Below are 13474 nucleotides of genomic sequence, written 5' to 3' on the forward strand. Positions count from 1 at the left end.
GAATGAGTAGAAACAGTTAGATGTGAAGACACGTGACCTCATCCACACGGCCAAGCCATCCTATCAAGGGCGTCAATCAATCAACTGTATTTGATGTTATAACCTTTTTAGCACCCTAATTCTTACTCAAAGCTTAGACTTGACATATTGTAAATGTAATTTTGTTTTGTAGTTATGGTACTTTTTGTTTTTTTTTCTATTAAAGAAATAAAATAAGAATTTCAATATATAAGTAAGGTAATTATGATTTTTTCCCAATAGGTTTTGAGCAATAACCAATCCAAATATTAGATCGGTTCTTGATTTTTCCTCTTGAATTGATTGGTTTGATTCAATTTTGATAACGTTGATTAGGAGTGAATAACGAAATCGTCAAATCACAAAAAATGTTAATTTGGGTCCACATGAATCTATCTAACGTTTGTGTTTTAATCGAACCAAACTAATTCAGAATGGTTTGATTTAGGTTTTGAATTTTACAAATAATTTAAAATTGTCAAATCATTTACAAAAAGTAAAATTGATAGTAGTTTAATTTAATTTTTTTGTCTTTTCTAATTAAAACTAAATATATCCGAATTAAAAACACATATTCATATTAGAATCATTCAATTAAACTCATTACCCAATTAGACTATTATCCCTCCCAATTAACTAATTATAATATACTCAATTACCCATCAATCATCTATTTCGAAAATGCAAAAATCTCAAATTGATTAAAAGTTCGACAACTGCTGTTGAATAATATTCATGGTCATCATCACATTTAACTAAACAATTAAATATAGATTTTAATTCAAATTCACACTATATTTTCCTTCTACTAATTATTTTCTCAAATTTCAACTCAAATTGTAGGTCAAATTATCCTCTCTTTTTTTTGGGTAATTGTTTGCTATAATTTATTGTTAGTTGCGTTGTTTTGTTCGGATTTGTGTTGGGTACCCTTAACTTTTTAGTTGAATAGTACTTTTTTTTTTAATTATTATTTGAATCTCAATTTCCTGGTCAAGTAACTTAAATTATTTTATTTTTTAAGTTAGTTGCTAAATATGACAGTTAATTGTTAGTGAATCTCTAGAATTGTCATACTCAATCAATTTACTTTTACTTACTAACCCTTGTAAATTTTAATTATGATATTCTTATATTTCTTAAAGATATGCTAGAACATCCACATTCAAATCATGCTCTAAAACAACAAAAACATTTACCAAACTCGTTCTTCACGAACGAGAACTCTAATCACCTCTCTCGATCTTCAGAACTCTAAAGGATATTTGGCGAAGGATTTTGTTGATATTTGATTGTTTAATCTTTTGGTGTTTTGATCTTGTACTTCTGTCAAGAAAATTATAGAATTGATGCTTGATCCTCTCTGGGATTTTTTCTTAAATGAATAAAGTCTCAACAAACTTTTTGGATGGAATATGACTTTGATATTTATAATATGAAGAGTTTAAGGTTTTTTGAGATTTTACGAAGTCATAGAATTGTGATCTAGGGTCTGGTCGAATGTGCCATCCACTAGGGCGATCATTGCACAAACATCGAGTGGTGATTTTTCCCTTGAGGGCTATCCGAGCGGACATCGAAGCACTGCCAATACACTCCGAAACACCCCCAACAACTCGGCCCTCTTTACAACTTGATTAAATGATAACTTGTCAATACACTTTAGACCTAATAAGAGTCATATGTGATAATATGCCTAATTCTACCTGAGAGTAATTATTAAGTGAATTAGGAACATTAATTTTTATATTCAAATAGGCCTCTGTTTGGTGGTCATTATTTTGGAAAAAAAAAATAATGTTTTGAATGGTAATTTTTTTGGAAAATTAATGACTAAAAGTAGGGAAAAAATATAGATCTAAGTGCAAAATATATTTTTGTGTGAATGTGTTGTTGAAAATGAGTATGAGAATTAAAGAATTTTTATTTTAAAGGAAATCAAACATGGCCAAGGTATTGTCAAATAATGGAATTGACATTATAATAAGGAATATAGCGGATTCGAGATCACAGTGTTTGTTCTTTATTTGAATATTCGAAATCGTTTCCCATTAATTGGTTAGATTAGTTAGATAAGTTATTAATGTTGGGAAATTTTCAATACCGGGGAAAATGGAGAACCAATATATAGATAATATCAAGAAGATGAATATGAATAAAAAATTATGATGAAAATTAAGGCTCAAACACGACATTATATCGTTGTCCTCAAACGATATTTTCCCTCTCTCGGTAACAATTTTGGTGCTTAAAGGGTCTCGTGGCAAACGGTTCGAAGGATTGATCAAACCTTGTTGTAGAAAATCACAAAAGCACAAATGATTTTCTACCCGAACTTGAAGAACACAAGAGGGAAGAATTGAATATGGAAGAAAGGATGTTTGATCATTTTTGTAGAATGAAAATAATGTTTTTCATATGTTTGTAATGATTTTTCACTATTTTACAATGTCCATCTATCACATATATATAGGCATGGACCGTAGCATCATGAAGTGGTGTCAACAAATAATGAAAAGCAGCCAAATACCAAAACTGGAAAACGGCCTAACGACTAATTTTCCCTCTATGCGGTCGCATAGAGTAAACCTATGCGACCACATAGGTTCTTTCAGAGCAAGGCCTTTAGGCCCTATATACCACTGGTTCAAGTTTTGGCCTCCGATTTTCACTTGTATTTTACTTTTATTCCTTTTCCATTCCAGACTCGTTTAATATTGAATTTTGAACAATATTTTCATCAATCCCCCACTTATTCAAAATTCAATAAAATCTCATATTCAACGTATACGATACCCATGCATAATGATTAGATATCTTTTGATTTGAATCTAATCATAGTGTAATCCAATCAAAGTAAAGTCAGAATCAAAGGTAGTATGAAGCTTTGAACCATTTGTTCCATGTGACAATATTGGTAAGGACACACACACGAACATTACTTGTTCTCAAGTTCCTCAATCTCGCTTAACGCTCATATGGCCTTACGTTTATCCTTTTCAACAAACTTTTAAGAGAGAAACTCCAACTCTCTATTGAAGTGGTACCACCTCAAAGTTTATTTAGATGAAGTTCTTCCAGTACCTTTGTTACTTTTAGAGATACTTGTGTTTTAACACTGAATTTCATTAAGAGCTCAAAGCTCAACCCTCATTCAGTAACAACCAGTAAAGTATCCGCTACGTCTTTATGGAAATTATTCCATCTTTGATAATTTCCTTATTAAGTCACGTCTAAGACTCATGTCTTTATTTTTTATTTCATGTGACATAGTATCATATCAAAGTATAGCTACCAATGATCAATTCATTTGATAGATACAAATTGTCATCGTCAAGAAATCTTTTATGAAGCCACATGCTTCTCACTCGCTTTATTTAAAGTTTTATAGATTTTCAAAACACCGTTGGATGATTTCCATTAAATCAATACACTAGTCAATCATTTTTATTGTGGATTACATACTTTTTGGGTTCAGTATTATTGTGGATTACAATGATCTTCAATGAGTATTCTTTAAATATTCTCATTAGTTTTGTAAACGCCATACCCATTTCATCTACTTTAGATTTAGTGTATATCATCCTTATAATTATATATAAGGATTTTTAACATTTTCTCTTTCATAGATATATTTCTATGATTAAAAGGTTTAAGGAATTTTAACTTTTATATTAAGTTACCCCCACAATTCCTTAATTAGGAATTCTTATATAATCTTGTAATATTGCATCTTGAACTTCTCATGTAAGTTCACAAGTGTTATTGATAACCCCCATATTTAGGGTTATATTCGAACTTAGAGTTTATTAACTCTTTTATAATTCAATTTACTTATCACTTAGAAAATATCTGTGAAGGTTTGGGTACTTTTTAGATAGTGTCCGTTAAGTCACAATGACTTTTAATCCAATTATCTTTGATTTTGATCACACAATTTAATAAAGGTCATCTTATAGACTATTAATGCTTTTCAAACACAAACCAACTCAATTGGTTCCATAATTAAAATCCAATTCAACAACGAATATCATTAATTGAGGCTATCACCATAAGTCAAAGTTAGTATAATTTAGTATAATTTCCAACCAATCACATATAATTTTCCAATTTCTATAGAAAAAATGATTATGAAAGTTCACATAATTCCTCTCACAAAATTCTAACACTTTAGAATTTTTCCATATGTAACATGTGCAATATCATTTCAAAAACTTCAACCATTTAACCATATAGGTGAACACTCAACATGCCTTTCCATAATAATAATATTGCAATCTCCACATATCTTCCAATATAGTTATTTGAGCATGTACCACTTCCCAATTAACAGGAAGAAAAAAAATTTTAAACCAAAATTATTATCATGCATACACGTACCAAATAAGGAGTGCAATTTTCTGCCATATATCATATACTGCAATTTTCTAGAAATCATTCATAATTACGCAGCAATACAAAACTTAATTCAAATAAGTTTGTTTCTTGAATTTGAAGCAATATAAACATGAAAGAATACAATGATTGGTTGGCATCTCAAATTCACATTCATGTGTCCACCACAATTGCATGAAGGTTGCCATTTAATAACTTCTGTATGTAAAGTTGCCATTTAATAATTGAACCACACGCACCTTTTCAAAATTAAACCAACTTATCAATTAACTAAAGTGATTATATGCATGAAACAATGCACTTTTGCAGTCACTTTCACATTTTGATGGAACAGGAAATTAAATAATAAAGCGGTCACTACATTCGTTTAGTTACCAGGATCATGCAATTGAAATATATATTCAATTTGCAGACTGAGGACCCAACATACATCCAGACAAATTATGTCAATTCAATGTTGTATAACAGCATGCATGCAGATTTGGAATAAAGTGATCTGGCCATCAAACAGCTTTTTTTTTTTTTTGTTGTTGCCTTTTTCACTTTCGTGAACATTATTAAGAACGCATGCGACTATTTATGTACAATCAAAATTCATATTACATTGATAATATGCATATTATATTTACAAACATACATTTTAAATGTGCAAGGATCAAACATAATTTCGACTTACCAAAGTAGAGTTTAAGAATGCGAAATGATAATTACCGAGTCCGAAATCATGAATCTGGATTCATTATTTTCCATTATTGAGTAAAAGCATATCTTTCTTTAAGTCTAATCTTCCCGTGAAATTAGTGCCATCAAACGGTCTACACGAACATGATCTTGATCCATCAATTTGATCGGCGCCATATTTCATTGTAAAATTAAAAAAAAAAAAAATCATTCCATTACTTAATTAACTTTTCTCAATATATATTGAAATTTATTATATTAATATTGATAATACGTCTTTATTATTTCTTTATAAGACATTATTTTAAATTTTGACTAAAGCAATACAACTTTAAGATGTTACAATATTAGCATTTTAGAAAATTCATGAATCCAAAGCATAAAAAATAATGTAGATAATTGAAACAAGTGATTAAAAAAAATAAAATGAAAGATTGATTTAAAACTCATAACAATATTTTGCTTAACTTCAAATACTGAAGAATTACAGGAAATGAATTTTTCTATTTAAAGAAATATATTTTTATTAATCATTTTTTATTTTTAAAAAACTATATTTTAGCTTAAATTTTTACACGATAATGCCCCATTTGTTAGACCACTAACCAACCGTACCTGACCAAGCTTAGTCCTCCTCGACCTTAAGTACTATGCATGCCAAACATCACCTATATACAATTGAAATGTACAATGTATATGGCAAAAGAAACCCCCTATTTGTTAAGTCAATTTTGAAGTACTGAGTTCGGTCCATGATCTTTAACACTTTTCTTTTTTGGATAATTTCTATAAAAAGGTAAAATTCTCTTAAGTACAACATATACGCGGTCACAATTATAAATACGGTTTCAATATTTTTTCTTAAATGGTAAAAGAAATCATTGCCGTCTAGAATACAAATATATATTCTATGTTTAAAGTTTACCACATAATCAATATATTTATTTTAGAGAAAAATCCTATTATATTGTCTAAAACATTTCTTACTATATGTGATAGGTGCATGCATCGTATTCAAATTATAATATTATATGACAAGTTGGAGATAAAGCCAAGTTCGCATAATTTTGATGGTGCTAATTCATATTTCATACTCCCAAAATTGTACACTGGAAAGTTGGAGTAATGAAATTAAATTTAATATTAGCAATGTTGCTGTCATGCAATAGCTCCTAATGCAAATGCAAGGACGTTGAGGCTATCAAATTCCTCAAAATATGTGCCATCAACGCCTTTTTCAGCAACAAGAAGAGGCAATACACAACCAAAGGGGCCATTCTCGTAGGCAAAGAAGGGAAGTTAGCCATGCTAAAAGAGAGATAGAGGTGCATGTTTCCACAAACTATACATTCAGTCGACCTGCAAATGAAATTCCCCTAAGTGTAACTTTCCTCAAGAATATGAGCAAAAATAGGAAGTGTATTTGATAGGATTGGTCTATCAAGGTATATAAATAAACCCCAACAACCATCTCCTGCATCAAGGTCACATGAGCATATGAAAGATCAAGGGCCACAACAAGTCCCTCCACCTAGAATTAGGCATGAGAGAAGGGACAAGATGAATTTGACAAACTAGGCTGGACCATCGCAATTGCCCTGGCACCAAGCTGAAGAAGATTCAGGTGGACCATGTAGGTCGCTCAAACTAGATGATGATGATGATTTTTCACAAGAGTTGAGGAATGTCCATGTCCCCACCAATTTTGCGCCACCAAAGATTCCCAAGTATAAAGGGAAAGGTGATCCTACAGAGCACCTCAACAATTACAAGACTTATATGAGTCTGAGAGGTGCCCTGCCTACATTAAAGTTTAGGGCCTTCCACTTTACACTTATCGGAGTAGCTAGAATATGGTATGGCTGGATATTGACAAGGAGTTTTAGAAGCTGGTCTGATCTCAAAAAGGTCTTCTTGAACTAGTATTTATCCAAAAAGGATGGAGATGCCCATATTCAACGCCTTAAAGAAATGAGGCTATAGGCAAGAGAAACTTAAATAGCTATTTGACCCACTTCACTGTTGAAATGACCTATAGCGAATAGGTCACTAAGAGAAAGACCCTTTCAACTTTGAGGAAAGGCCTCAACATGAATACCTTCTTTTGGAGGGATGTGCCAAATAAGAATCCCACCACTTAAAATGCTTTGGTAAAATTGATGAGAAGCGAGATTGCCAATGAGTAATTGATTGATCATCTTAATAGAGCATCCGAGGCTTCAAATTTTCTAAAGACAAAGAATAGGCCCTGTCTTCCATTTAGTGGACTAGGAACGAAATTAAGCTAGACATATCATCATCCCTACCTTAGGCCAACGTCAACCACTACTACTAAGTCAAAAAATAAGCCTAGAAACAAATGCTATTGTGCTTACCATCAAACCTACGCTAGAACACAAATGAGTACATGTCAATGTCGCTATATACATAATAGATCGACTCATGTACAACAAGGAGAGTGGATCTCCATATGCAAAAGAAGGTCCCATCTAGGCATGATTAATAGCTTAGGGGAGATGAGATGAAGCGACATCCTAGGGAAAATTTTCCTTACCATGGGAGGAATCAAGAGAGTGAGAGGGTTAAGCTCCTGTTTGGCCTCCATTCTCATCATCATTCTTTTTCTCTCTTTTATTTTTAATCGCACAATCTTCCATAAAATAATATTACACGCAAATAAAAAACTTTTCATTTTTTTTCAACCACATATTTTTCAAAAAATACTATTCCAGCCATTAAAATTTGAAAAGAATTGGGGCCAAACGAGAGCTAAAACTGGTCATAGATAGAGAAAAGACCCTTCAACAAATTTCGATAATGTGCCCACACGAGAGGAGAGGTCCAAATATTGGAGGAGAATCTCGAAATGTCATAGGAACTTTGTCAAAGAAGCTAAAGAGCCCCAATAACCAGTTATATAGTCAACAATAACCCTCATATAGCTGGGAACATGCCACCCATCACTTTCACACAGAAAGACACAATGGGTCTATATTACCCCTATTACGATACCTTAGCGGTAGGGCTGCTGTTGCACGCATTAGCTGAAGAGCATGCTAGTTGACAATGGGAGTTCCGTTAACATTCTATTCGAAATCATGTATGACAAGATGCTAGTTGATCACGAGCTTACCCCCAATGACTTCTCTCTTATATAGATTTACTGGAGATAGCATCATTTCAAGGAGAAAATCACTCTTGTAGTGGAGCTGGGAACCACTCCATTAGTAGCCCACCATTTTATGGAATTTCTTGTTGTGGATCACCGTTTTGCCTATCAAAGTGTACTAGGCCAACATGTATTGAAGAAATCATGGGTCATCACATCTATTCACTGTCTATAAATGAAGTTTCCTACAAAATAATGCATCACAACTGTTAAAGACAATCAAATGGGATTAAGCAAACGCTACCTAAATTCCTTTAAAAAGACTAAACCATGCAGTGTTAACATGGTATTGTTAGACACCAAAAAGCTTGATGCACTAGAAGAATGGCAAACCTTTGAGCAAGGGAAAGAAATCAAAATGGTAGACGTCCCTACAGAAAAAAGACCCCTAAAGAAGGAATTATAGATGAGGAATTAGATCATTGCATTATGGAGTCCAACCCCTAGACAGCTCTAGTAGATGAGCTAGAAAGCTTTCCGGTAGACCTTTAAGACCCCTCTAAGGCCATTTAAGTGGGAAAGGGTCTCACTCCAAAGGTAAAGAAAATCTGTAGGGTTTCCTATGCAAGAACCCGGAAGACTTCGCTTGGAGACATGTTCAGCATTAACCCCAATGTCAACTACCATCATCTCATGATCAATCCAAAGTTTGTATTTCATAGACAAAAAAGGAAAGCCCTCTGAAGGATTTCCTATGCAAGAACCTGGAAGACTTGCTTGGAGACGTGTTAGGCATTAACCCCAATGTCAACTACCATTATCTCAGGATCGACCTAAAGTTTGTATCTCATAGACAAAAAAGGAAAGCCCTCAACCCTAGAAAGTGTGAGATTTTGAAAAGAGAAGTGAAAAAATTGATATCTTATTGCTTTATCAGGAGTGCCATCTTCCTAAAATAGATCTCCGATCCTGTCCTAGTGAAAAAGCATAATGGCAAGTGGATGGTTTGTCTAGACTTCTCAAATTTCAATCAATATTGCTTAAAGGACTGCTTCCCTTTCCCAAGGATAGATCAACTTGTAGATTCTATTGTAGGACATGAGTTTGAGCTTCATGAATGCCTTTTCAAGCTATAGTCAAATTTCAAAGTACCCTACAGACCAAAAAGACCTCATTCATCACTGATTGGAACCCACCGAACCCCCCTCCCACTTGGAGATTTTTTGTGAATAGCTCTTTTTAAAAGACTGGCTCCAAAGCTAGAGTGGTTTTAGTTATTCCAAAAGGCCACAAACTTAATTGTGGTTAGATTCGAATTCAAGGCATCCAACAACACAGCTAAATATGAGCACTTTTAATTGGCCTTAGGTTATCCAAGGAGATCCAAGTAAAGAGGCTTTTGTTAATAGCGATTCACAATTGGCGGTAAACCAAGTTAATGGCAATTTCACTACAATAAAATTTAGACAGCATACATCAAGCAAGTTGTGGATCATCTCCCATCTTTTGAAAAGTTTGATATGCCATCAATCCTACACATTGAAGTCCATGCTGACGCTCTATCAAAGTTGGCTAGTAGTAAGGATCTTGAACAACTCAAGGTAGTTCCGATTGAGTACTTCACCAGACCTTCCATTTGAATGAAAAAAAAAGAGAGAGAAAGTGATGTGAATTAATGGAAATCCATCTTGGATGTAGCCAATCGTAGCCTTTCTCAAAGATCAGGTTCTGTTAAAAAATAAGGACGAGGCACATAAACTCAGGAGAAGAGCTGCACACTTTGTACTCCAAGATGATGTACTCTACAAGAGAGGATTCTCCTCATCCCTTCTTCGATGCACTTGGAGAGAAGAGGCCAACTATATCTTCGATAAAATTCATGAAGTTGTTTGTAGCAATCACACCGGAGGACCAGCACTTACACATAAAGTACTTAGACGATGATACTAATTTCCTACTTTGAAGAAGGATGCACTTCAATTCGTACAAAAATGTAACAAGTGTAAATGATTTTCTATAATTCGGAGACAACCTTTCCAAGAGCTATATAGTGATTTCAAGTCCTTGGCCATTTGCTAAGTGGGAAATTAACCTCATAGGCCCCTTGCTAAAGGGGTGAGACAATGCTAGTTATGAAATTGTCACCATTGATTACTTTACCAAGTGGGTAGAAGCTGAACCTTTGGCTAAAATCATCAAGTTCAAGCCTCCAAATTCATTTGGAAGAACATTATTTATTGATTCAAAATTCTCCATTCAATCGTATCAAACAATAAAAGGCAGTTTAGCAACAAAAGGTTAAGTGAATAATGAGGGAACAAGAAGCCTTTTTGAATGTACCATCACTCTTAAGCAAATGGCCAATTAAAGGCCATCAACAAAACCTTCAATCATACTCTAAAAAGGAAGCTTGATACATACAAAGGCACATGGATAATGAGCTCCCCGAAGTACTATGGACAATTCGCACACAAGTCGAACCACCGACATATGGAGAAGAGCTATAAACCCTGTGGAGATAGGATTACCCTCTCCATGTCGTTTACACTTCAATGAAATATCTAATGATAACTTCAGAAGATGTAAACTTGACTTCCTTGAAGAAAGGAGTGATGATTCCAAGGTGAAGGTCGCCTTATGTCAAAGGAAGATAACCCATTACTACAATACAAATGTGAAGAAAACATCATTTTAGAGAGGTGACCTTAGGGTGAAAAAGGTTTTCCTATTCTCAAAAGAGCCAAGCATGAGAACATTGGACCCCCAATTGGGAAGGCCCCTATCGAATCTTAGAAGTGCTATGACCTAGCACCTATAGAATTAATGACTCGGATAGAAAGGCACAATTTCATTCATGGAACATTAAGCATTTAAGGGTAGCAATAATCATGGCTTATCTATTTGACTAGATGCTATTTCCCCGCTTATATAAATGTTTTCTAATGTAAAGAAACCACCATGGATGAATCAAACACCATGGAAGAAGTCTTTGAACCAAAAATACACCTTTTGCAAAGAAAAAATTAGCCCCAATAAGAGAGGTGTGAAACATCTACATGGGGCCCACATTGAAACCTACAAGGTGAACCCCTTTACATCGATGAATCATACATCATAGGAGGAGTCTTTGCATGGAAGAGTCATCCATTTGCAAAGAAAATAAATAAACCTCAAACGTAGAGGTCATAACAAACAAAAAATTTGGGTAATGGATTCGTGACGACCCTTTATTGACGAACTATTTTTATGACGAAGCTATGAGATGGAAGGAAACTTATTTCAAGTTGCTTAAAAGGTCAGAATATTTTAAGTTGGAAATTATAGACGAACTCAGTATATTTGGAAATTATCTCAAGTTATATAAATTCCTTAAGTGATATTTGATGAAACTATATGATAACTATCTGAAAGCATAAATTATCTTAGAAAGCTATTCATTACGTGAGGTAGAGTGGTTCAGTAATCAATTTATTCCAATTTAGGCAGTTTGAGTTATTCTAAATAATTGCATTAGTCCAAGATAAACAGGTCGATCCGAGTTATTAATCAGTGGTTAATCAGTTTAGAGTATTAATTCAGTTCAACACCAAATACCAAGATAGATTAGAATTATTTGGCGAAACCCAATACTTGTATAAATGTTAAAAAAAAGGAAACAAAAATTGAGAGATATAATAAGAAGCATTTCATTCATTGAGTTCGAAAAATATTCTGAGGCAGAGGCATATTATTTCAAAATTACAAGAAAGGGAAAAAAAAAAAAAAATGAACCTAATCATTTTGAGAAGGCATCGTCATCCGTTGGGCCCAAGTCTTCAGTATCAAGGTCGACCATGGAGTTATCAATGGGATCCTTCACTGGAGTGGCAAGCCCAATCGAAAGATATTCTTTTTCTTGAGCTTACATATCCAACTTGGGATGAATTACGGCTAATCTGTCAAATATCTCATTATAGCAATTTTTCTATAATACGTTCCAGCCATCATAGTCATCAGTTTCCTAAAAATGGGCCCAATAATGATTGATTGTAGTAACCTCAGCATTTATGATCGTGTGAAACCCGTAAGCGCACGGGATCTTGACAAATAATAGATTTAATGAGTTGAGAGTATCATCCCACGAGAAATAAAATTTAATTGAGTGTACTATTCTTTAATTAGATTTGAAGTTAAAAATAAAAAATAAAAAAATTTGTGGTTTTCCATTAATCTAATTTAATATACAAAAGCAAGTAAAATGCGAATTTAATAAGAATATGGGAAGAGTGTATAGGATTACGAATCCACCTCTTATTATCTATTCCAATTTTTGACTACATGGCTAATTTTGTTCTTACTTTCTTGACAATCGATAATTTGATTGTAATTCATTTTCTTTTCCAAGACAAAATAAATCTATTCTAATCATGACCCGAATCATTCCTAGTCCGAATTCGAATGAATATGATGCATTCAATTTTACAATTATCTCGAAGATTGCACACGTGATAAATATTATTTCTAAAATTTATTGTACGCATGTTAATCAAGCAGTATTCTAAGCCTATTGTAAGCTTCCTAGCACTACAACAAGCAATCATACATTCAATTGGTGATCAAGCAATTAAATAATAAAATTAAGTATGCAAGATTAATCAAGAATTACAAAAATTCAACTAAGCCATGTGTTTTAAATTAAAAATAAATAATAATGGGTTTCATCTTCATCTAATACATGAGAAAACTTAACCTAACATAATGTTGGAATTAAACAAAGAAAATTTAGATAACATCACTGAGAAATTGAGAAAACGAGATTAATTCCAATATATATATATATATATTCCAAAAGCAGCCGTCAATTTGTGTATCTCTTTCCTCTTCCAAACAGCTGACCTCTTTATTTTTTCTTGCATCTGCCGGTGTGTATATATATTCAGTAAGTAATGACTGCCCTTTTTTTTCTCGATTTCCGGATTTATATATTTTTCTCCCACCTGTTGGCTGCCAATTTGTGTGTTTTTTATATATCAAAATCAGCCCAAGCAGCCCTCCATTTTTGGTGTCAGTTTTCTCTCCTCCTCCCTGTCGTGTGATGTGCATATCTCTATAAAATGAACTAGCCAGCCCTATTTTATTTACAAAAGAACTCTCTTTCCTCATGCATTTGTATGAATATTTATAGATACAGCCAGCAGCCCTTTGGGAGTAGGAGTCCAAAAAAAAATCCAACCAATTATACAATTATATTCTTGAATCCCAATTGAGGTCCAATTACTTTATACTTTTCTT

Source organism: Olea europaea, chromosome 16, assembly GCF_002742605.1.
Source record: "Olea europaea var. sylvestris chromosome 16, O_europaea_v1, whole genome shotgun sequence".
NCBI classification, from domain to species: Eukaryota; Viridiplantae; Streptophyta; class Magnoliopsida; order Lamiales; family Oleaceae; genus Olea; species Olea europaea.